This window comes from Eschrichtius robustus, chromosome 7 (assembly GCF_028021215.1).
Source record: "Eschrichtius robustus isolate mEscRob2 chromosome 7, mEscRob2.pri, whole genome shotgun sequence".
Lineage (NCBI taxonomy): Eukaryota > Metazoa > Chordata > Mammalia > Artiodactyla > Eschrichtiidae > Eschrichtius > Eschrichtius robustus.
The window spans coordinates 131202300-131227332 of record NC_090830.1 but is presented as its reverse complement, the minus strand read 5'-3'; positions in this window follow the sequence as shown (position 1 = coordinate 131227332).

Sequence of the window (25033 nt, the reverse complement as noted above, 5' to 3'; positions counted from 1 at the left end):
ACAACCCTGCAAGAGAGGTATTAGCATCTCATTTTGCTGATGAGGAAAGTATGGCTGGGAGAGGTAGTCTCTTGCCCAAGGTCACTTCCACTGAGGAATGGAGTGAGGGATGGAGCTGGGATTCCATCTCAGGCAAAATGACTCAAAAACCCCACTCTTGCCTCTTTGTCCTGCTGCCCCCAGACAGCGATGAGGTCTGTCCATTCATTTGAGTTATTTGTAAGTTTGCTTTGAGTGAGAGAGACTGGAATTGATCACAAAAGCCCATCAGCCTTGACCCCAGCAGAGAGTCTGTAGCCCACAGTCTGTTTCCTGCTCTTTTTAGAGAAGAACTGACTTTCCAGTAAGATCTGAGGGGCATGGGGCCTTTACGATGTCACCAGTTCCATGGCATGTGTCCAGTTGCTTGAGCACGGCACAGACACACGCTGAGAGCTGTCTTCGTGTGGCTCTCGTTTCCTTTTTTATACTGGAGGCTTGCTGGTGAATCGCAATGCCCCTATTTCTTCCTTTGCTTCTGAAAGTTTTGGATGCCACATGGAGCCACCTAAAAGGCCCTTCTACGTTCCCCAAGAGAGCTTTCCCCGGGGTTGGAAGTCATCTGATCCAGCAGTTCCACTTAAGGAAGGGTTAGTAGCAGAGCCTCATGTCAGACTAGAGATGGGAGGAATCCAGAGAGAACCTCCTAATATTTAATGCCAGCCCATCCTGCGTGCCCAGCAATCTGAGGGCATAAATTAGACGGACAGCTTGGCCAACCCAATTAAATTTGCAGAGATTGGCTGTTAAAGCAGCTGAAACTTCCCTCATTAGGGGTAAAAAAATTCCAACAACTTGATCCCTGAGGTTTGTGTGAGCCAAATCTCTTTTAAAAGGACGGGAACTCGGCACTCATTTCTGAGAGGAACCTGTCAGGAGCAATGAGGGAGAGATCGTCTTAGATTCTGTAAATGGCAGTCTCTCTGCCTCCTGGCAGGCAAAGGGACAGAAGCTCAAACCACAGTGCCAAAGCCCGGTGCAAGGACCCTGGCCTCTTCCCTGGCTGGTGACAGCATCCCCCCTCGGGCCTGCGTGGACAGCAAGAAGAGACCTCAGGGCTGCGGCTCTCAGACTTCACCCAGAACAACAACAGCTGGAGAGCTGATTACACACGTCAGTTCCAGCCCCACCTCAGAGCACCAGACCTGCAGCCCCAGAGACGGTGCTGGTGTGGCTGCTTCTCACAGCTCCTGGGGAGGCACCCAAGCTTCCAGTCTGAGAAGAAGCAAGTAAACCTGGAGAGAAGACTTTGGGTTCGTAGGCAAAGATGATGAGGAAGCTACTGCAAACATCCTTCCTACTCCATTTTTCTGTGGCCGGATGAACTACTTGATTCTATTCTTTGCCCAGTGCAGGCAAATGCTTCTTTTTGCTTTCTGGTTTTCAATCATTTTCCATTTTTAATGCCAGGGAAAAATGCCAACTTTGTGCACCGTTTGGCATCCTCAAATATTCTATGTTTTTGTGTGTGTGTGCCCGATATTGCCATGGCTCTTGGGACAGAAAACATTTGGTTAGACCTGTAAAAGTTTAGCCAATTATATTTTCAAAAACTTAGGCAAATTCTCAAAGTGCAGACAATTGACAGACTGTTTCCATTTTCATTAGGCTGTTTGTTTTTGTCATTAGAGGCAAAAGGCCTGGAGCACGTGGGCTGAAGTTTATGCAGAGCTAGCGCCAGCCCAGAGGTGTTTGCAAAGACATTTCTGCCGTATTTATTTCCCTTGAGTGCATATCATCTTTAAATAGATTTTTCATAACATGAAAGGAAAAATGAATTTTTCATAAACTTGAAAGGACACTCATTTTGATAGTATTTTTGAAGGAATTTTAAAGTCCATGCCTGTAAATAAAGAATGCAGTCTGTTCATGACCATATTGGTAAACCCACTGCAGCTTTGGCGGGAGCTGCGCACACGTAAAGTATGTCCTTAATAGAATGCTCTGGTCTCCAGAGGGATCAGAGGCATGCCATAATCCTTAATGAAGTATCTACCATATACTCAGCACCATGCTTGGAGCTAGAGATATCAGTTTGGATAAGATTCTGTTTATTATCCCAAGGAACTTGTGATTTAGATATGGGACATGTATTGGGATCATTGTAATACGGGCAGAGCAGCTTCATTGCACCATTATAGGTAGAACATGTTATACGAGCCTCAAAGAAAGTTTCATTTCAACTGAGGATTAGGAAAAGGCTTCTTGGAAGAGGTAGCATTCCATCTGCACTTCGAAGGAAGGGCAGAGTTCAACAGTATGAAATGGGGACGGGACTGATGGCTCAGTGTAAAGAAAGACAAAAGCATGAAGGTCTGGGTGTCTTAGGCAAAAAAGAGACAAGCTCCAAGTAACCAAATTTTTGCGAAATTGACAGCCAAGGAAGCCGAGTCACAGAGGCTAGGAAGTGCTGGGGGTGTGAGTGGAACAGCAACGGCCCCATTGGATGGGAGCAGAAGTCCTATGAAAGGAATAACAGAAAGGAGACCCGGCAAGCTGTAGAGTGTGGCAAGCACGGCAGATGCCCTGAGATACTGAGATAGCCCTGCCCACTCTACTTGGAGTATGACAATCACTGGCCTGTCAGATCACCTGAGGATGGGGGCAAATGTCAAGCTCCCACAGTGCCCTTGGGGGTTGGGGGATAGTTGTCCTTGCATTGACCCCCCCAGATGTGAACCCAAAAGCCAGGGTGAGAGTTTTGAGAATCATCTGAGAAAATTATGACAATTCTGCTCTATCCTGGGTCACACTGTTGAGGCCAGAAAACGTGGAACGCCAGACAAGCCAACCTTGCCTCCAGTGGGGAGGGAATCTTGATTCTTCCCCATTTGGCTTCCAAGTAATTTCTACTCAGATGACACAAGGCCTCCTTCCTATGTGTAGAAGCATCATCCAAGTTATCCAGGGGAACAGTCCTGCCCCACATCAAGCTGGTGATGCTTCCAGACTCCTCAAGCCCCACCGGGACTTTCTTCCTCATTTTAGAAAAGAATGACACTCAGGGGATGCTGACAAAGACAAGGATATGTCAAAAGTGGCACAGAGAAAACTGAAGCTGTTCTCAACAGACTCTCCCCTGCCTAGTTTCTCCTTCTGGGCAGTGAACTGTGTGTCTCATCCTTGAGTTGCTGTGGCTTAGAAAGATATTTCAATAACATGAGTCACCAGCAACACTGGTTTCCACTTGGAAGCTTTTCATGAACAGTCATATCACACAGATAAAATTTTATTGGAAACTCAACTTTGCACTGTAGCCACAAGTTAAAGCCTTTAGGACATGAGCCCATCAGGGGCAGGGTTTTTCTACCATCTATCTGGACAATAGAATCACAGAATTTTCGGCTTTAGAGCTTTAAAGTCGATCCAATTTAGCATCACCCAGTGGAAAAAGCTCTCAAGTATTCCTCAAATTGCTGGTCATCATTTTTGCTCAGAAACTTCCAGCAAAGAGTAACTTAATTAATCACCCATTATGGGGTCAACCTGATGCAAAGTCAACCCATAATTCTAGAGTATGTGTTTCCAAAGCTACCCCATCTAAGTAAATGACTGCAATTTTCATCTTTTAAGTTAATACATCTTGGGGTCAAGCTGACCCTGCCTAAGTTTGTAGCTGAAGAGGCTGAGGGAGTTAAAGAGATGAGTCATCCTTCAGTGTGGTCTCTTGATGGCCACAGCCGACCAGATCACCTTTTCCTTTTCTGGCCAAGCATCACTGCTCTGAACTTCATCGTCTCAAGCCTGGATGTGTGCAGTGGTCTCCTGATTTCCCTCCTCTACCCTTGTCCCTCCTATTCCTGACCACTGCCCACGCCATCATTGGATTGTGTCCCTCCTCCTCTATAACCATAAATCTTTATGGCCCCCATTGTCCATGTGATATGTAAATGTAAAAGTAGTAGACATTTTTGTTTTCCTAATACACATCTTTTCCATATCTCAGGAAAGCAAGAGTATCAAAATCTCTGGAAAAGCAATAAAAACAAAATAAACAAAACAACACTGCAGCATATACATGGAAAGGTAAGCATTTTCCTATATACACATTTTCAACTTTTATTTACATTAATTTTTTCTATTCTTACTTAAAACATACAACTCCATACAAATGGAAAAATATGAAGTAAATATCCCAAACTTATAGGGAAGCACTTAATATTATTTAGACATTCCCCATGCTGAGGACAATGCTTAAATAAGTCTTCCACAAATAGTGATTATTGTAATGAAATATATCTGAACCATAAAATGCAAAACAGTTATCACAGTCCCCTGAAAATTGTAGTTATTCAGTATTATTACAAAATAATTATGACCACTTTTTTTGTAGAAAATGTTTTGCCAAGCAATATCGCTCCATTATGGATTATATGAGACACTAAGCTACAGTAAAAGCATCTACAATCCATTCAAAATTGCCTTGTACAGCTCATGTAGAAATAACGTATATTCAGTCTCCATTTCTGTTGCCTTTAATTCCCTCCAGCAGTATCATACTTCCATCTGAGCTCACTTTCTTTGTTGAAGAACTCCCATTAGCATTTCTTGAATCCTTGAATTCTCTCAGCTATTGCTTTGTCTGAAAAAGTCCTTATTCCCGCTTTATGTTTGAAGGATTTCTCAGTGGGCATAAAATTCTAGATTGTTAGTTGATATTTTGTCCCCATTCAGCCCTATAAAGATGTCATTCCATTGTCCTCTGGCTTCCTGTTTACTGCTGAGGACCCAGTCATCATTGTTATTTTTTTCATTCTTCGAAGGTAATGGATCTTTTTCCTCTAGGTGCTTTTAATATTTTCTCTTTGTCTTCATTTGTCAGCAGTTTTATCATGATGTGCTTAAGTGAGGTTTTCTTTGAATTTTTTCTGCTTGGGGTTTGTCAAGCTTCTTGGACCTGTAGGCTAATGTCTTCCATCAATTTTGGACTGGTCTTAGACATCACCTTTTTAGATATTGCTCTTCCCTCCTTTCCTCTTAATCTTCTTGGATTCTATGTTGTATGTTGTGTTATTCTATGTTGTAAGAATCTTGTTGGATTCTTAGATGTATGTTAGCTCATGTCTCTCATGCTCTTTTTTATCATTATTTTCTTTATTACTACATTTAATATTATTTTATTATATTTCCTATTGCAAATATTTGTAAATTAAACAACACATTTCTAAACAAACTATGGGTTGAAGAATAAATAAAAAGGGAAATTCATAAATATTTTGAACATGATGATGATTAAAAATATCAAAATTCTGGGATTTAACTAAAGCAGTGTTTATCGGGAAACTTATAACATTAAATTATATAGTAACAGAAAAGAAGAAATATCTCAAATCCATAATCTAAGGTTCTACCTTAAGAATCTAGGGGAAAAAAACACCACAAAGTAAACCCAAGGTAAGTCAGAGAAAGGAAATAATAAAGTTAAGATAAATCAACTTAAAAAACTAGCAATAGCAAAAATGAACAAAACTCAAGATAGTCTTTTTAAAAAAATTTAAAGATTGATAACCTCTAGTTAGACTCATCAGAAAGAAAAGAGAGAAGACCAAATTTCCAATGTCAGAAAGTAAACATTGGACATCACCAAGATGTTACAGACATTATCAGCTACTAAAGGAATTTTTAAATAACCTAATGGCAATATATTGACAATGTAGATGAAATGGATACACTCCTTGAGAGACAAAAATTACTAAAATAGATTCAAGAAGAAATAAAAAATCTGAGTGAGTCAGTATCTTTCAAGAAATTAAATTCATAATTTAATATCTTTCCACAAAGGAAATTTCTATCACAGATGTCTTATGAATTTTTTTAAACAGTTCAGGAAGAAACAATGCCATCGCTACACAAACTTTTCAGAAAATAGAGTGGAGGGGACACTTCCTAGCTCAATTGATAAAGGCGAGCATTACTCTGATGCCAAAGCAGAGACAAAGATATTACAAGGATACTACAGATCAACATCTCTCATGCATCTCTCAGATACAAAAATCTTTGACAAATATTAGCAAATCAAATCCAGCAATATATTGAAAAAGATAGTACATGATGACTAAGTGGAGTTTATTCAAGGAAGCAAGGTTAGTTTAACATTTAGACAGCAATGTAATTTATCATATTAACAAACTAAAAAAGGAAAACAATATGATTATCTCAATAGGTGCTCAAAAATAATTTGTGAGAATCTAACATCTGTTTGTAAAAAAAAGAAAAAACAAACAAACCAAAAAAAAAAAAACTCTCAGCAAACTAGGGAAAGAAGGACAGTTCCTTAATCTGATAAATTCTTTTAAAAAATCCGGTAAACGTCACATCTAATGGTGAAGTACTGAATGCTTTCCCTCTAAGATTGGGAAAAAGGCAAGAACGTCTGTTCTCCTACCTTTTATTCAACATTGTCCTAGTGGCCCTAGTGCAATAAGGCAAGGGAAAAAAGTCCTAAAGATTGAAAGTAAGCAGTAAAATTATCTTTATTTGTCAATAATACAGTTGTGTTTATAAAGAGTTCTGTGTATCATAGCTATAGAGAAAGTTACTATAACCCATATATGAGTTTAGAATAGTCACAGAATAGAAGGCCAATATTTAAAAAATTGATTCTATTTCTAAGTATGAGAAACAAACATTTGGAAATACCATTTACATGGTATTAACCTCAAAAGATATAAAATACTTTGTGATAAATTTATGAAAATATGTGCATGACCTGTACACTGAAAACTATAAAACATTACTGAGGGAAAATAAATAACCTAAATAAATGAAGAAATATACTATGGTTATGGATCAGATGACTCAAAATTGTTACTATGTCAATTCTCCAAAAGTTAATCTTTAGATGCAACACAATCCGAACATCATTTTTGTAGAAATCAGCAGTATAGATCAGTTTCTATTAAAGAAATTGAATTAATAATTTAAAATATTTTCACAAAGGGAATTCCAGTTCCAGATGTCTTTACTGATGATGTTCTTAAACATTTAAGGAATTCCAATTTATCTGGTAAAGTAAAGGACCTAGAATAGCCAAAACAATTTTGGAAAAGTTAGAGAATTTGCACTACCTGATTTCAAGGCTCACTATAAAGCTACAGTAATAAAATAATTAAGATACTATGATATTGACCTAAGCATAGATACATAGATAAATAGAATAGAGATTCCAGAAATATATCTACATATATGTGATCAATTAAAGTTTGGCATAGCTTCCAAGGTTGTTCGATGGGGAAAGGATGGTCTTTTCAATATACTGTGTAGAAAAAAACTAGATATACATATGGAGAAAAGTGAATTTTGATTTTTACCTCATGCCAAGCACAAAGATTAAACTTGAAGTAGATCATCGACCTAGATTTAAAAGCAAACACTATACACCTTTCACAAAAAAACCATAAGATAAAATATTCACCACTTTGGAGTAGGCAGAAGTTTCTTAAACACAACACAGAAGAACAGACTATTTTAAAAAATAGTTGAGGTGAACTTCATCAAAATTAAAAACTCTTTTTCTAAAGACAGCTTTAAGAAAAATTTTAAAAAGCAAGCCACATACTGAGAGAAAATTTATAAAATTATATTTCTGACAAAATTTTTGTGTCCAGAACACTTTTAACTCAATAATAACACAACCCCACATTTTTTAAATGGGCATAAGATTTAAAAAGACATTTCACAAGAAAGTATATATGGCTAATAAATGATAAAAGGATGGCCAATTGATTATCAGGGAAATAGAAATTAAACCACACTGAAATACCACTTTACACTTACTAGAATAGAAAAAATTTAAAAGACTGCCAATATCAAGTGTTGACAAGGATGGGGAGCAACTAGAACTCTCACATATTGCTGGTGGGAATGTAAAATGACACACCCACTTTGGGACACAAGTTAGCAGTTTCCTTAAAAAGTTAAAAAATATATGACCCCAGCCATTCCACTCCTAGGTATTCACCCAAAAGAAATGAAAGCCTAAGTCCACATGGATTTTTATACAATATTCTTGGCAGCTTTATTCATAATAGCCCCAAACCAGAAACATTGCAAATGTTCATCAACAAGTAGATGTATAAGCAAATTGTGATATATTCATTCAATGGAATATGACAAAGAAATTAAAAGGAATTTATTACTGATATACAACAGCATGGATGAATCTCAGACACATTGTGCCAAATAAAAGAAGCCAAAGAGCCCAACTATATAATTCTCTTTATATAAAACTCTAGGAAAAAAATCAAAAATGTAGTGACAGAAAGCACATCAGTGGTTGGCTATGGCTGGGGTTTGGAATAAAATTGATTGAGGAGGGTCACAAGGAACATTTTTGAGGATGGAAATGTTCTTTATATTGATTGTGGTGGTGGTTACCTGGGTATAAACATTTGTCAAAAATCATCGAACTTGACACTAAGGTGGATGCCTTTGTTGTAGGTAATCTTGGCCTCAGAAAAATTGATTTTAAAATATGCAATATGAATCCTATGCTATTAAAAATAAATTTGTTCAATTTTACCAGTGAGAAACTGATGTACAGAGAGGTTGCTTAAATGCACAAGGTCACAGAACTAATAAATGGTGAAGCTGGGACTGAAAGTGACATCTGTGAGACAATACATTTCTGTTGTTTAAGCCAGTCTATGGTATTTTGGTATGGCACCATGAGCAGACTAAGACAGACTCAACGATGCAAGATGCTTTTGAGAGAGGATCGAATTCTATCAAAGTAGTTTTAGACAAGGAACAACCCTAGCCTAGCAAGAAGGTGGTCCTGTCTAGTGCCGTCCAGAAGTTGGTCTAAGTGAGTGGAGCTGGGCTAGGTGTGACCCCTGCTTCTTACGACCCCAGAGCTGATTGAACTAGGAGCCATCTCCACGCTTTCTGGGGTGGAAGAACATCCATGGCCCCTCATCTCCTCCATCATCCTGTCAAGATATGGTCCAGGTTCTGGGGCATCTTCCTCCAGGCCTGCTGAGCTACCCCACTTGCCTTGGATTCTCTTATCCAACCATGCTGAGCTCCCTGCCCTCCCGGGCAGGTCATGGACTTTTCCTTCTGACCTGTGCCTGGAATTCCCTTCCTTCTCCTCCTCATGTCCTCCACGAACTTACCCTGGTCCTTTGAAACCAGAACAAATTATTCTCAGTGATGGCTAACATCACAACATGGGAGAAAACCAACATTATGTGCTTTCTGGTGGAAGAACACAGAAAGTGTTCTTTGTATTCTCGGCACATCGAACATTGCTGCCGAGTTGTGGGATATGGTGGTGATGCTATCCTAGCTTTCCTTGTTTGTCAATCCCAGGTACTGAAGCAGTTGGGTTTAGGGTTCAAGCCACAGGGGCCAGCTGTGAATCGCAGTGGGTGGGCTCCTCTCCTGTCTGCCCTGAGTTTTCTGATATCTGCCAGGCATTGGCTCCAGGTTCGCAGGAAGAAACCCAGGCAGAAGTTTTGTCTGTTCCTCTCACTTTACTCATAGCCGTTCTGATCCTCTACCGTGTACATTTGTTAGTCAACACGGATGACATTTCTCAGCAGCACTGGCTTCCCAGGCAGAACTCGGTGGGAGGAAACCCTGATTGCTTCCTTCTGTATTTTACCTTTCGGTTAAAAATAATATACAAATGCCCCAGGGAACTTCTGTGACATTTTACAAAGGCTCAGCCTTCACTTGGATTTGGTAATTTGACATTTGCATTTTCTTTTGCTGCTTCATCTTAAATTGATGAGCCGGATGAAACTCAAGATCGCCAGTCCTGTTTCAATATTTAATCATTTGGCTCAGTCTGGAATGTCATTAAGCTAAAATAAGAAACTTGTTTTCAAAGAGCACTTTGCAGAGGACCTGCTACTTTGCTAAGGCTGTCTGTCTCGAGGCATAAAAATAGACATTTTCCCCTCTCTCTCTTTCTTTTTTAACTGTTCTTAACCTTTACAGCTTACAGGTTAGCTAGAAGCTGTGATTTCTGGGATGTGATTTCCTCACATCACTAAGCTGTCCAGTTCAGTAAAAATGTCTCAGAGATGTAGGAACGGGCTTACTGATGTCTGCATCCAGCTGGTGAGGCTGGGACAGGCCAGATACATAGAACTGCCAACTACAGCTGCAATAATAATAATAACCACTCCACCAGCAGCAGAATGTATTGAGTATTAACTTTGTGTCAGATGCTGGAATAAGTGCTATACACACGTCATCTTTTCTCATGGGTATTGAGTATTTATTGATAAGGAGACTGTCAGTTTATGTGCCCGAGTCAGAGCGGTGTGGGGTGGAGGAAGCCCACGGGCAGCTTGAGCAGGAGTGCGTGAACCGGTGAGTTCCCAGCTGCATCTGAGAGACAGCACTGGGGTCAGAGAGGAGTAGGGGTTGCAGGTGGTAGAGACAAGCTGAGCCCTGAGCTGGGGGGAGGGAAGCGGATTAGGGAGAAAGAGCGTAAGCTCTGGAGGCAGCCACACCCCGGTCAAATTTTTGCTCAGCCACTTACTGCCCACGTGGCTCCTGGCGTGTCCTGTGTCTCTTGTGACTATCAGTTTCTTGATCTTTAAAATACCTGACCCACAGGTGGTCCTGAGGCTTAGGCGATCCGATGAGCTTAAAATGCCTGTCCTGAGAATGACCAGGTGATAGGACTGGGAGAGCCAGTGTCCCGACTCTTCCACAGCTACAGGCGTCCCCACCCCCAGAGGATCGCCCTGAGGAGTCATACGATAAATCCAGGAAAGGGCTTAGCACCAAGTCTGAGAAATCACCCCTTGTAAGAAATGTAAGGGACTTCCCTGGTGGCACGGTGGTTAAGATTCTGCCTGCCGGTACAGGGGACACAGGTTCGAGCCCTGGTCTGGGAAGATCCCACATGCTGCGGAGCCACTAAGCCCGTGCGCCACAACTACTGAGCCTGCACTCTAGACCCCGCGAGCCACAACTACTGAGTCCACGCTCCTAGAGCCCTTGCTCTGCAACAAGAGAAGCCACCACAATGAGAAGCTCATGCGCTGCAAGGAAGAGTAGCCCCCGCTCAATGCAACTAGAAAAAGCCCGCATGCAGCAACGAAGACCCAATGCAGCCAAAAACAAATAAATAAAAATAAATAAAAAATTAAAAAAAAAAAAAGAAATGTAAGAAGCCCCTCTGCTGTTGTTAAAGTGCAGAGGAAACCCTGACTGCACCTGAGGTCCCTCTCTGGTTCCCAACTCTAGTGACCCCGGCTGGGTCGCCAGAGCAGCAAGGACCCCTTCTGCTGGTCCTAAGCAGCTTGAACAGTATCTCTTTTCCTCCATGTGACAGCCAGTCCCTTCCTGTCTTTCTAAGGAAGAGATGAGCATCTGCTCCCAAACCAAAGGAAGCATTGGAAGCAAGGGAGCAATCCAGATGCAGACGATTCTAAGAGAGAAAGTGCTTCCAGGAGTGAGTACCAGGTGAGGGTACCAGGAAAGGGTACAATAAGAGAGGTTCAGATGCCTTCATCTTGATTCTGTAACCTCCTGTTGGACAGGACCATGTCCAACAGGCCTCTTGCCCTTGACCAAATGACTTTGACTTTCCTCAATGGAGGATGGGGGTGGAGGCCAGGGAGAGGAAGGAGAGTTCCAAGAGAGGTGGGGAAAGATCTCTCCTTTCCTAACTTTAGCAGGCTTTCTCTGAGGTCTACTACCACCAAGGATGGGCAGAATGCATTTGTCTATTTTTTCCTAGCGAGATAAGCCATTTTTAATAAATTTATCCAGACTGCCAACTATTTGAGAGCTCCCACACCTCTCTGCACCCTTCATTTGTTCAGAACACAGTTTACTAATTACTCCCCAGTAAGTACTAGTTACTGACATGATGGATGTGCCATGATGCAAAAAGCCTGGCTGTCACCCAAACACCCAAACGCCACATGCTGCTTTTGCTGTTATGAGAGGTCATTGGAGGCCACAGCTCCTATGGATCAGCCGACAGGTGAGGAGCAGGGAAGGCAGCTTTAACACACTCCCAGGCCCCCAGCCTCCTGCTACCCTCCTCCATTCTCTCTCCTTCTCTCCTAAGGGTAGCCCTCCCACATCGGCAGCCTAGGAGCCATCTCTGAAGCCATTTGAAAACACTAGAATTTACATTACAATTTCTTTTAAAATGTTTTAATTTTTTATGGGAGTAGAGTTGATTAACAATGTTGTGTTAGTTTATTACAGTTTGTGATGTGCTACCTGAGAAAGAGGTAAGGATGGCCTCTGTTGCAAATGACCACTCTCACGGCGTCACATCTGGGTCCCGGGAAGGGCAGCTCCAGGGTGTCCTGGCTTTTCCAAGGGGACCCTGTCGGGGGCATATCGTGCACCTTGATTTTTTTTTCTATGTAAATATCTGCAAGGAATGTCTTCCCCAATCTCTTCCTTCAGGGAGCTCAAAGAGCTGGTTGATGCAGTGGAAAAATCCCCACATCCGGTAGTCGCAGTTATTTAAGTCTGTCTGGAAATGCTTGGCCTCAGGAATTCATTCCAGCCAACTTTAATATGCACACTCCAAGCACCTGTCAATGCACAACTCAGATAACAAGAGAAATCATGGGGCAGATGACATCGCTTCCAGCTGGAGCTCTGGCTAAACACTGAGTAGGAAATTAGCTTGCTAGCTAAAGATTTTAACTTGAACTAACTGGCTCTGTAATAATCGTAAGTGAGGCCATGACCTAAATGTAGTCTCTAAAGTCCCCTCCTCGCTTTGTCTGTGGTATGTGTGCTGCGTGTGATGTGTGGAGCGTGTATGGGAGGTGTATGTGTAATGTGTGTGTATGGTTTGTGTGTAGAGCGTAGGGGTGTGTCTGATGCAGGGGTGTGTGTGTGATGTGTGTGTATGTGTGGTTTGTGTATGGCGGGGGGTGTGAGGTGTGGCAACTGTCAGCGGTTTGCTTTTCCATTAGGCAAAGCCTGGCTGGGCTTTGCCATCTGAGCTCCATCTGCCTTGGATTTTAGCCTCAGCTCACATATCATCCATCTTAGTTTTCAATGCTATTGTGACTGGTTGTCTTCGTCTTTCGTGGGTTTTTTAAGGGAGAGGTTTGGGAATGCTGTTTAAGGAACTGTAGCCAGATGCCACTTTTCAGTCTGGGAATTTAAAGGTTCTTTTGTTACTCATCCCACCTTTTCAATCAAAGTTTGACACTTCCCAGGAGCTCCTGACACTCTATGTGACAAGATCTTGGCTAAGTGGCTTTTGGTTGGGACCCCTGCCTGGACCAAGAGTGGTCTGGGCCCTGGAGGAAGTGGAGGCCAGTGCGGGAGAGTGCAGGGGTCTGTGTGTGAAAATCTCCACCAGCCTGCCGGCTTCCAGGTAGCCCAGCCAAGCCCTCCACCCACCATCAGCTCTGAAGTACAGACATCACCAGTCTTCAGTGATATTTGATTGATTCACTCCCCCAGGAAGCCTGGAGCTGGGTTTCCACTAGTCTCTTTAATTGGAGCCCACTCAGGACAGTTATTTGGAGGGGATGGAGCTGGCCAGGATCCCCCCACAGTCCCGCTGTAGGACGCGCTGGGGAGCTGTCCGCGGTACTGACCGCACCTCCTCCCGTTACTGTTTCCCTGTTTCTGCTGGATCCCCACCACTCACCAAGCTTGCTGCCTGCTGGTTTAAACAACTCTTGGCCCTCATTCCTGGTACAAGCTTTGTCCTCTTTCAACCTCTGCCTGGACCATCTCTGCTCTGAACTGTGGGTTAGCTAATCAGGCGGCCAATGCTGACCCAATCACTGACAAGGAGCCCCACACTGAAGGTAGAGTAAGGTTTTGGGAGTCACCTCGATGGTTATCAAATGCTACTCTGCCACTTCCTATCTGTGTGACCTTAAATAAGTTGCTTAGCTTTCTGACGCTCTAGTTTCTTTATCTGAAAAACGGGAATAATAACACTGTTTTAAAGATTGAAATGAATAACAAATGTGAAAGAAACTGACATATACAGTGCTCAAAACAGAGTAGAAAATCATTCAATATGCATTTCCTTCCTCTTTCCTGATCTTTTCCAAATTCTTAGAATGACCTTGGGCCAGTGTCCAAGTACTTCCCAGGGAAAAGGTGGAGGAGCCCCACTGAGAGCTTTTCTTTTTGAGTATCAGGAACCAGATGTGCTTGCAGCTAGAATACAGAGTTTAGGATCAGCCATGGAATTTCTGGGGAGAAGATATACTTGCTGTGTTGAAGAGCAGATGAGGGCATTGTTTCATTATTAATTGATAACTCACTCTTTGATGTAGCAAACTGTCACTGAATGTCTGCTAAGAGCAAGGCACATTGATAGGCATTGCATTATGGTGTGGAAGCCCAGTTAATAAGCTGTGGTCTGTGCTTTAAGGAGATCACAACCTGACAGTGACGACCAGAATGCATTGGGCATCTACTATATGCCCTTCTGACTTCTAAGTCTTCACAAGCATACTTATATCATTTGACCTCATAGAATCCCTAGGAAGTCAGTACTCTTATTATCCCCCTGTATTAGTCAGCTCTGGCTACTATAACAAAATACCACAGACTTCATGGCTTAAACAATAGAAATTTTGTTCTCACAGTACTGGAGGCTGGAGAGTCCAAGATAAAAATACCAGCTGAGGGCTTCCCTGGTGGCGCAGTGGTTGAGAATCTGCTTGCCAATGCAGGGAACACGGGTTCGAGCCCTGGTCTGGGAAGATCCCACATGCCGCGGAGCAACTGGGCCCGTGAGCCACAACTACTGAGGCTGCGCGTCTGGAGGCTGTGCTCTGCAACAGGAGAGGCCACAATAGTGAGAGGCCCGCACACCGCGATGAAGAGTGGCCCCCACTTGCCGCAGCTGGAGAAAGCCCTCGCACAGAAACGAATACCCAACACAGCCAAAAATAATAAATTTAAAAAAAAACACAAAAAAAACCCAGCTGATTTGGTTCCTGGTGAGGGCCTGCTGCCTGGCTTGCAGACGGTTGTCTTCTTACTGTGTCTTCACATGGGAGAGAGAGAGTGAGCTAGCTAGCTCTCCTGTCTCTTCTTATAAGGGCACTAATCCTATCATGGGAGCCCCCATACTGACAACCTCATCTAAATCTAATTACTTCCTAAAGGTCCCACTTCCTAATAGCATCACATTAGTGGTAGAGGCTTCAACATATGAGTTTGGAGGGATATTCAAATATTCAGTCCATAACACTCCATTTCACAGAAAAAGAAACTGAGACATAAAGTAAAAGTATACCCAAAGTCCAGCCACTAACTGGTGAAGCCAGGATTTCAACACAGGTCTAACTACAAAGCTACTGAAATGATTTAAATAGCATGTTAATCTATAATTATAGTAGAGAACATATAACCTATATAGAAATAAACTGTGATGGAGTGATCTAAAAATAAAAATAGCAAGAACCCACTTAAATCTGACTTTCAGAGAAAGAGAAAGAGAGAGAGCGAGCGAGCAATGATTGATCATGGAAGTTCAAAAGAGAAGGATAAAATCTCTTCATAGAGCAATCATAGTAGGTTTCCTGGAAGAAGTCACATCTAAGCTGGCCTGGCAACTTATGTAGTTTGGGAGATAACACTTCCAAAATATTCCAGGCAAAGGGCAAAGGAGGCACTCTGAGCCAAGGACAGGCCCTGAGGACGGTGCAGGAAGCAGGAGCAAAGCTCAGAATGGACATGAGAGCCTTGAAGACTTTGATGATGAGCTTGGCTCTACTAAGAAGGTGCTACAGAGGGAATTCCCTGGCGGTCCAGTGGTTAGGACTCAGTGCTTTCACTGCAGGGGTTCGGGTTCAATCCCTTGTTGGGGAACTAAGATCTTGCAAGCCTCAAGTTTGGGTGAAAGAAAGAAATAAAAAGAAAGAAAGAAAGGAAGGAAGGAAGGAAGAGGGGGAAGGAAGGAAGAGGGGGAAAGGAAGGACAGAAGGAAAGAAGGGGGAAGAAAGAAGGAAAGAAAGAAAGAAAGAGAGAGAAAGAAAGATGAAAGAAAGAAAGAAAGAAAGGAAAGAAAGAAAGGAAGGAAGGAAGGAAGGAAGGAAGGAAGGAAGGAAGGAAGGAAGGGAGGAAGGAAGGAGGAAAGAAAGAAAGAAAGAAAGAAAGAAAGAAAGAAAGAAAGAAAGAAAGAAAGAAAGAAAGAAAGAAAGAAAGAAAGGGAGAAAGAAAGAAAGAAAAAGAAAGAAAGAAAGGAAGGAAGGTAGGTGCTGCGGAGCTAGTGAGGTCGACTCTATACACATGCCCCAAATATTTGGTTTGAGGAATTTCTCTCATTGTTTCGCTAAGATCATAGGTGACTAGATCAAACTGTCCCCAAATTTCACTTTATTTAATATCCCAACTGCCCCTTTCCAACTCTTCAAGCTGCTGATCACCCCATAGGAGCCAGTTGGGGAAGAGAGAAAGCCTTCTTTCTGTCCCCTGACTCCTGTCTCCAACTGATGTGGCCTGGGCTCAGGGAACTATCTCAAACCACCACTGGCCTGGCCACTTCCCAGCCAGGGCAGGGCCCTGAACTGTGCCCCAGACCTGCCTCTCCTCTGGAGGTCTGTCCTCCAGGACAACCAGCCTGCTGGGGGCAATCAACCACTGTCTCTGCCCGGGTGAGGCCATCAGGTGGAGAATGTCCCCTGACCACCTAACAGAATTCAGAGCAAGGGGCAAGTCAGCTGAAGTCAGGCAAACATCTTAATTGGTGCCATCTAATGATATCACTAAACTAGCATTTGCTTACATTGTTAAATCTTCCATCTCAAATAAACTTTGTAAAATTATTCAGGCCAAACTCCTGACCTTCCTCAACCTCAGAAGCATGACCTCATTCTGATTGGGAAGATTCTTTCCCCATTTTCACAAACATGAGTTCAGGCAATGACTGGTTTGGGGTTTTACTTGGCTGTTTAAAAATGTATACAACTCAACAGCAAGTAAACAAAACTTTGTAAATGGACTTAAGTGCCTCTCGCCTGTCAAGATTCATCTTCTGATTCAACAGTGCATAACTTGAAATCCTTCTGAGTGGATCCCATTTAAACATTTAATTAAAAGGGGACTTAATGAGGTTATTTTTTCCCACTCTTGTCAAAGGCCTACAGATCATCACAGATAATATTTTGGGTTACTAATAAAACTCTCAGTTGGAAGTAGGTATGAAAGGGCAGTATCTTGACAAAGAAGATGAGAAAAATAGGGCTGATCTCCATCAAGCACCAGGATGTTAAGGAAGCGGGCCCCTTGCAGGCGTGCTTACTCAGGGCCCCTCCTGAGACCTGTGTCCTGCAGGCCGCAGCCTCCTGCAGCTGAGTCATCCTTCTGATGTTGGGCACCAGGCAGGGGATGCATGGGAGGAAGCGCAAGCAGTGACCCGTGAGCATCTCTGGGGATCATTCTTGCCCAAAGTCAGGGAACAAAATCGGGGTGTTGCCAGCTCGCTGTCCTTACTGTTCCACAGGCACGTCCTTGGGACCTTGGGGGACAACCCCAAAGCTTCCTTCCTGAGGTGACAGTGTTGAGAGGAATCTCTTCTGACAAGGTGGCTACGTGATGTCGGTTGGGTCTCTGGGGACATCCACAGTGTCTGTTTCCCGGGCGGGGGTTGGGGGGTGGTGACTGCATTTTGCATCTGTCAGTTACACCCGTAGCTGTCTATTCTGACCTAGAACCTTTGCTATGTAATCCTCAAAACCCACAGTCAATGAAGGTGCAAAAGGAACAATCTACCCATCTCGAGTTTCTCAACATGAATGGGCACAAGAACATCTCAGGAGCTTGTTCAACATGTGTACATCTGGCCAGAGGTTCTAATTCAGAGGGTCCAGCCCTGGGATCAGCATGATTAGCAAATGCACCAGGTGACCCTGAGGAGGGAAGTCTTCTCACTAAGTCTGCTCCCCTGACAGGCAGGCCTGGAGGATCAAGCTTTGAAAACTTGAATTTTCTGATTGTGAGGTATGGAGCCAGTCAGCTCAGGTAGTGCCCATTTGGCAAGAGCCCAAGCAGTTAGAAGTCAAGTGAATGGCCTTGCAGAGTCCTAAGAGGGCAGGGACCACTGGCTGCCTCTCAGATGGGTGGGTTTCCTCCCCAGTCCAACGATGGCAACTTTACTTTCCCCAAAATTTTACTTTTAAAAATTAAAGACCTACAGAAAAGTAGGAAGAATAGAACAAAAACAGTACATTAAACAGCTGTAACCTGTATATATACAGGTTGTTCTTCATATTCAAATAACCAATACAATTTTTATATATATCACACATATATATGCACACACAGACACATATATATACACATATATCTTTCATTATATACATGTCATATGTGTCCATACCTATATGTACACTTTTAAAAATAACATATATTTATCTCACTGTTTCATTTATAATAGCTTTATGGAAACATAACTCGCGTACCTCGAAATTCACACATTTAAAGTGCACAGTTCAGTAGTTTTTGTATACTCAGAGTTGTGCAGCCATCAATATAATCTAATTTTAGGACTTTTCATCACCCCAGAAAGAAACCCTGTGCCCATCAGCACTTACTCCCCATTCCCTGCAGGGAGAACATAGCAGGAGTGGACCCGCCTGCCTCCTGCTTCCTGAGTCCAGACTTGCCCCACAGGGGGCTGACTCTTCCATACTTCCAGAGAGTATCATCGGCCCCACAGAAAGCCATCCCAAGCCCCACGGGGTTATCTTCCATCCAAATCCAGAGTGGAGGTCCACTGTGGATAAAGCTCAGCATGTGGGGAGTAAGGGCCACTCAGGCCTGAGGCTCCAAATGGGCCCCAGCAAGCTCAGGAGCTCAGCAAGTCTGCCAGCCGAGGCACTCCCAGCTGTGTGGTCCAGGGCCCCAGCACCTTCAGGCAGGAGGAGGGGACTGCAGGGATCTGAGATTTGCATACGAGCTTGTGTGTGATCCAGTAACACAACCAGGGTCACTCAACTAGTGAATGTCAAAGGCAGGATGAGATCCAATCTGTCTGGTCCAGGGTTCAGATTTTCCATTCTATCCACTGCCTCACTCAGAGTCAGCACTATCAAACAGCAAGGGCTGACCGGGACAGTTGTGATTTTCTGACCTCTGGAGAAGTAAAAGCAGAGATGAGTAAACCACATCACAGGGACACAGCGGGAGAGGGTGAAGCGTGACATGAGACCTAGACGAGATGACCTGTAAATTCCTTGAGGCCCGAGGATCCATTTAATGAGAGCTAAAAAAGATGGGGCCAAGAGGCATTGAGAGTGAACTACCACCCAGGTTTGCCCAGGACTGAGAGGTCTCCTGGGATGTGGGACTTTCAGCACTAACACCTGGAAAGTCCTGGGCAAACCAGAATGATCTGGTCAGGTAGTTGTGTCATAATTCGCTCTGGTGTAAATGTGGTTTCCTTCCACCACATGGAAGGCTGCTCACACTAACTAAGACAGAGACCAGGGTCAGGTGGCCTGAGTTTAAACCCTGGCCCCCAAGCCTGCTCTTTCCTCATCTGTAAAGTGGAGTTAATAATAGTGCTGACCCCTGTGTTGTCATAAGGCAAGGATCACACGACACGATGCTTGTAGATCACTAGAGAGCATGCCAGGGACGTAATCAACTCTCAGTAACTGCTGGCCAAGTTTGGCCATGTGCCCTGTGCTGACTACACAATGGCTGCCCAGTGAATGCAGGAGGATGAGAGTGAATGTATAGAAGCTTGCTTAGTAGTCTCTGATACCCCCAGGACCTCTATGTCCTGACTGTTGCAGGCATGTTTATTGTGTCTCCAGAGCTGCCTGACCTGCATCTGGACTGGAGGGAACACCTTATGCCCCTGAAGCTCTATTTGGCTTCAGACACCAGGTAAAATAGTGTCATTGACCAACCTAGCTTGCTGAGGGGCTGACCCTGTGTTTTTTTCAGCCAGCACTGTGGACACGCCTTCCAGGGCTGTGTTTGAGCTTCAGAGGATGGACAGACACCCTTGGCATAGGTAGACTGGGAAGTGCCTCGTTTTCTGAATCTCTTGGTGCCTCGTGGCTTATAGCAGTAAAGCTGCACTTGCCTTTGACTAGAGCCCCCAGAAGGCACACCCTCACTGCAATATATTCTAAGGACAAAAAAACAGCAAGCATATATCACAGGTTTGTGGTTGGTAGTGGTAATAATGTAGTAAGTCTGAGACTATTGGATGTACGTTATGGGATGGAGCAAATGAACAAACATAGTCACAATTTAGAACCAGGGTTCTCACTGTGGAAGAAAGGGAGAATCAAATTTGGGTTGGCAGAAGGTGAGGAAGAGCCTGTGGCATTGACTTTGCATTGGAGGCATCAGGATGAATGCATGATTTAATATATCCAGTCCCATCCATGGCCTAGCAGCAATGATATCATAGTAGTGATGAGATCTATAGCAGATGCCCAGTGAGGAGCAGGGCAGGCAAGACACACTGTGCCTGAGATGATAGAGAAGACCGGCCTCCCTGCAGCTTTCTGCTGGTTCCAGCATGTGAGAGAGCTGGCTGCACCTGGTTTTATGTCCTTGGAGTTGTGGTACCTTAACAGGACTGCCCCTGGTCTCCTTTACCTCTTTTTACTTAAACTTGTGGTTCCCATCCCTCGCAACCTAACTGCCTCTCCTGAAATTCTCTGCAAATCTCACTTTGCTGAATCAGGTGCCCTTTCTGCCCCAGAACAGCACCAGGAGTCCTGCTGGATGGAAGCCATGAGCCAAAGAGGTGAGGGATGGGAGCAGGAGTGGGGGAGTGCCAGAACAGATGCTGCAGGCTGAGCTCAAGGCCTTGGAGTCCAGTTGTGTGATCTCTGGAAAAGCTGGCAAAACCCCAGAGATGGCGTCTCTGAGAATTTGGACCTCAGCTCCCTTTCACTGGAAGAGGCATCTCTGCCCTACCCCCTGTTGGGCTGTTGCCAATGAAGGCCTGGTTTCCTGGGGCACTGAGGGGAGGAGCTACAGATGGGCAGAGCCCAGATGTGTATATCAAAAAGTGCATGCCAAAAGGTGCCCCAGACCCAGCCCAGAGCCTGTCCTGGGTTCAAAAGACCTGTCAAAAGACAGGCTTAACCCAGGGAGAGATTCTAGGTGCAGCGAGAGGATGCTACACAGAGATGCCTGCAGAGGGCGGAGGAAGTGGAAGAGGTGGGGCTGGTAAGGCAGTGCGCTTCAATTGTCCCTTCCGATCCTAGGCCCACATGTCCCAGTACCTTCCCCCCATCCAGAGACTCTTTAATAACAACAGTGATGATAATGATGGTGATGTGATGATGATGATGGTGATGTAATGATGATGGTGGTGATGTGATGATGATGGTGGTGATGTAATGATGATGGTAGTGATAGTGAGGATGATGATGGTGATGTGATGATGATGATGGTGATGTGATGATGATGGTGGTGATGTGATGGTGATGATGGTGATGTGATGATGATGGTGGTGATGTGATGATGATGGTAGTGGTAGTGAGGATGATGATGGTGATGTGATGATGGTGGTGATGTGATGATGATGGTGGTGATGTGATGATGATGGTAGTGGTAGTGAGGATGATGATGGTGATGTGATGATGGTGGTGATGTGATGATGATGGTGGTGATGTGATGATGATGGTAGTGATAGTGAGGATGATGATGGTGATGTGATGATGATGGTGGTGATGTGATGATGATGGTGGTGATGTGATGATGATGGTAGTGAGAGTGATGATGATGGTGGTGATGTGATGATGATGGTAGTGGTAGTGAGGATGATGATGGTGATGATGTGATAATTTCAGTTTGTTGAGCACTTAGTCTGCAGCAGACACCACACAAGTCCATTTTTATGCATTGTCTTATTTGATCCTCACAACACCACTGTGGGGCAGGTATTTTGATTATCTCTATTTTACAGAGAAGAAAACAGAGTCTTACAAAATTTAAACAATGTGCCCAAGATAATACAGCTAGTAATGGGTGGAATGGAGACTTGAATCAGGCAGCCTGACTCACTTACCTCTGTTGTTTTAGTCTATGTGGTTCTCCAGGCATGAAATGTCTATTGAAACGCTATTGAATTTTAAAAATCCAGCTTAAAAGTGTGGCTAATGTATTGGTCTTCTATTGATGCTACAATAAATTACCACAGATTTAGTGGCTTACATAGTACAAATTAATTTTCTTTCAATTCTGGAGGTCAGAAGTCCAACACGGGTCTTACTGGGCTAAAATCAGGCATCAGCAGGGCTGTATTCTTTCTGGAGGCTCTAGGGAAGAATCTCTTTCCTCACCTTTTCCAGCTTCCAGAGGCCGCCTGCCCTCCCTGTTCATGACCCTCTTCCTCCATCTTCAAGGCCAACAATGGCAGGTGGCGTCCTTCCCCACCTGCCACCTTTTAGTGCTCTCTCTTCTGCCTCCCTCTTCCATTTATAAGGATGCTTGTGATTACATTGGGTCTGCCTAGCTAATCCAGGAGAATCTTGCCATCTCAGAGTCAGCTGATTAGCAACCTTAATTCCATCTGCAACCTTCATTCCCCTTTGCCATGCAACATAACATATTCACAGGTTCCAGAGAGTAGGGCGTGGACATCTTTGGGAGGCCATTATTCTGCCTACCACATGTAATAGCTTTAGAAAAGACAAACTTCAGTTTGACTGTTGACTTGGGTACTTTGCTTAACCTTTCGGAACCTCCTTTTCTTCGTCTGCAAGCTGGATGGTGACATCTGTTTTGTAGAGGTGTTATGAGAATCGAATGGAGTCCTGTATGAGAAGCCCTTCCACCAGTCTCTGGGGGCATCACTGGTTCCCCAGATGTAAGTTGCCTTTGCTCCTCCCTGGGTTCCCAGTTGACCCCTTATCTCCTCCTCCCCCCGTCTCCTCCTTGCAGATCGCATCTATTCCTTTCACCTTTGGCATTCAGCCATGTCTGATCATCCTGCCAACATGCTAAGGATTTCTTGAAGGATCCTGCAGCCCATCACGCCTGTGTCCCTCTGGCACCTGGCTGGTGCCTGACACAAAGTCCTCAAAACAAGCTGTCAGGAGCCCTGGAACGTGGAGTGAGAAACCTGGGCAGAACATACTCATTTTTAAGTTCAGATGAGCTCTCTCTTTGTCTGTCACCATCCTTGTCTCTCTCTGTATCTCTGTCTCTCTTTCGATTTACCCATGACTGTTCCTTGTTGAACACAAGAGACATACAGAGTAAATGTTGTATTGGAAAAGGCTGCACCTGATCCTTCTGCAGACACAATGAATTTCAAAGATGGTTTTTTAGGAATTTTCTTCTGGTGCTGCTATAAGCCAGAAAGGCTTTTTGAAGGACAAAGTATCGTAATCACCTCTTATAAATTGAATGAGTGTGTGTGACTTTTCACGGGAGGGAAAATGAAACCATTTTTGACCTTGAAATCATGCCAATTTTACAGCTGAAATATTTGACTGGAGTGGATGGCAGAGGGAACAATGGGTGTTGGAGATGGAGAGAGGGAAAGAAAAGATGACTTTTGTGTCTTGGGGAACGTTTTTGACTAAGTTCAAGGGAAAAGTGAAAGATGATATCCTCTTTATCAAACTTCCAAAGATATGATTTTCTTGTCAGTTTCCCCAGCAGTGAAAATCTTTTTCACAGCCTGAAATTGGAGGTCGCCTTGAAGTCATGGCTGAGAGGCAAGTTGCAGAAGATTGCCGCATTTTTGTTACAAGGTGCTGGATTTTTTTCAGAGAAGTTAAGTTTACCGCTACTTTGTACTTTCTTGAATTCCCTTCATTTCATGTACCTTTCTCTTTTGGATTTAAGAGTTAAAAGAAGTTCAGCAAGGTCCCAGTTAGATGTTTAAAGGTCTCCACTTAGATGTACCTTGGTGACTTACCAAGTGGGGAAGCCAATCCTTCTGCTGACAGATATTTTTTGAGCACATTCTCTATGCCAGGAACTACACAAGGTTTGGAGAATGTAAAACTTCAGAAGACATGAAGCCTGCTGACGAGAATTAAGAGCATTTCTACACCTTCCTGTATATGGGCATCCTCCATAGAAAGTTGGGCTGCATCACTCTTGCCTTCCTGTTCCCTTTAAGCCAAGCACCAGGTGTGTCCATTGCACCTTCAATTCATCCACTCCCCTCTCCAGCCCCTGCCTCCACCTTGCTTCAGGTTCCGGTCACCTCTGCCTCCCAAATGCGCTCCTCAACTCTAGTGTCTTTCCTTCTCAATCCCCCACCTGTTCTGCAGTCAAATTTATCTTTTGAAGCGAAGCTAATCATATCACCCTCCTGCTTGAAACCTTCCAATGTTCGCAACTCCTTCAAGACCTTATCCAGACCCGTTCTTGTGGCCCTCAGGACCCCTCATGGTCTGGTTCCTGCTTAACTACAGCTAATCCTGAAGCCCTCACAACGACAGGCCCTGTGCTAAGTGCCTTCCGTGTCACCACGCATCTCACATCTCACAAGTGTATGAGGTAGATGCTGCCATATCTTCACTTCAAAGAGGAGAAAATTGAGGAAGAGAGAAAGTAAATAGTTATCTGAGGCCACCCAGACGCTAAGTGGCAGGGCCAGGACTCAGACCCGACAGCCCGGCTGGCTCTTGACCGCTCCATGAATCCGCCTACTTGGCACACCAGACTCAACTCTCTCCAACCTCCTGGTACCCCGTGTCCATGTTCCAGCCACATGAACTGCACTCCCCACCGATACAGCCCATCCCATGACCCCTGGCCAGGTTCACCTCGGTCTCAGACATCACTCTTTCTGGGAAGCTTTCCTGGACAACTCGCGATTCCTACCCCCACTGGATAACATTCCCTGCAACACCCTGTGCTCACTGACTGACAGATACCTTTGGATCTGTCTCTCTACTAGACTAAGTTCCTTGGGAGCAAGCAGCCCCTCTTAATTCACTATTCAATCTCCAGTCCCAGCTCAGCACCTGGCTCCAAGTAGGGTTCAATAAATGACCAAATGAACGATTGAATGGCAAAGTCATCTTCCAGCAGACCTCACCTGTTCTTTCTCTGAATACCCTGAGATAGAGGAGAATGA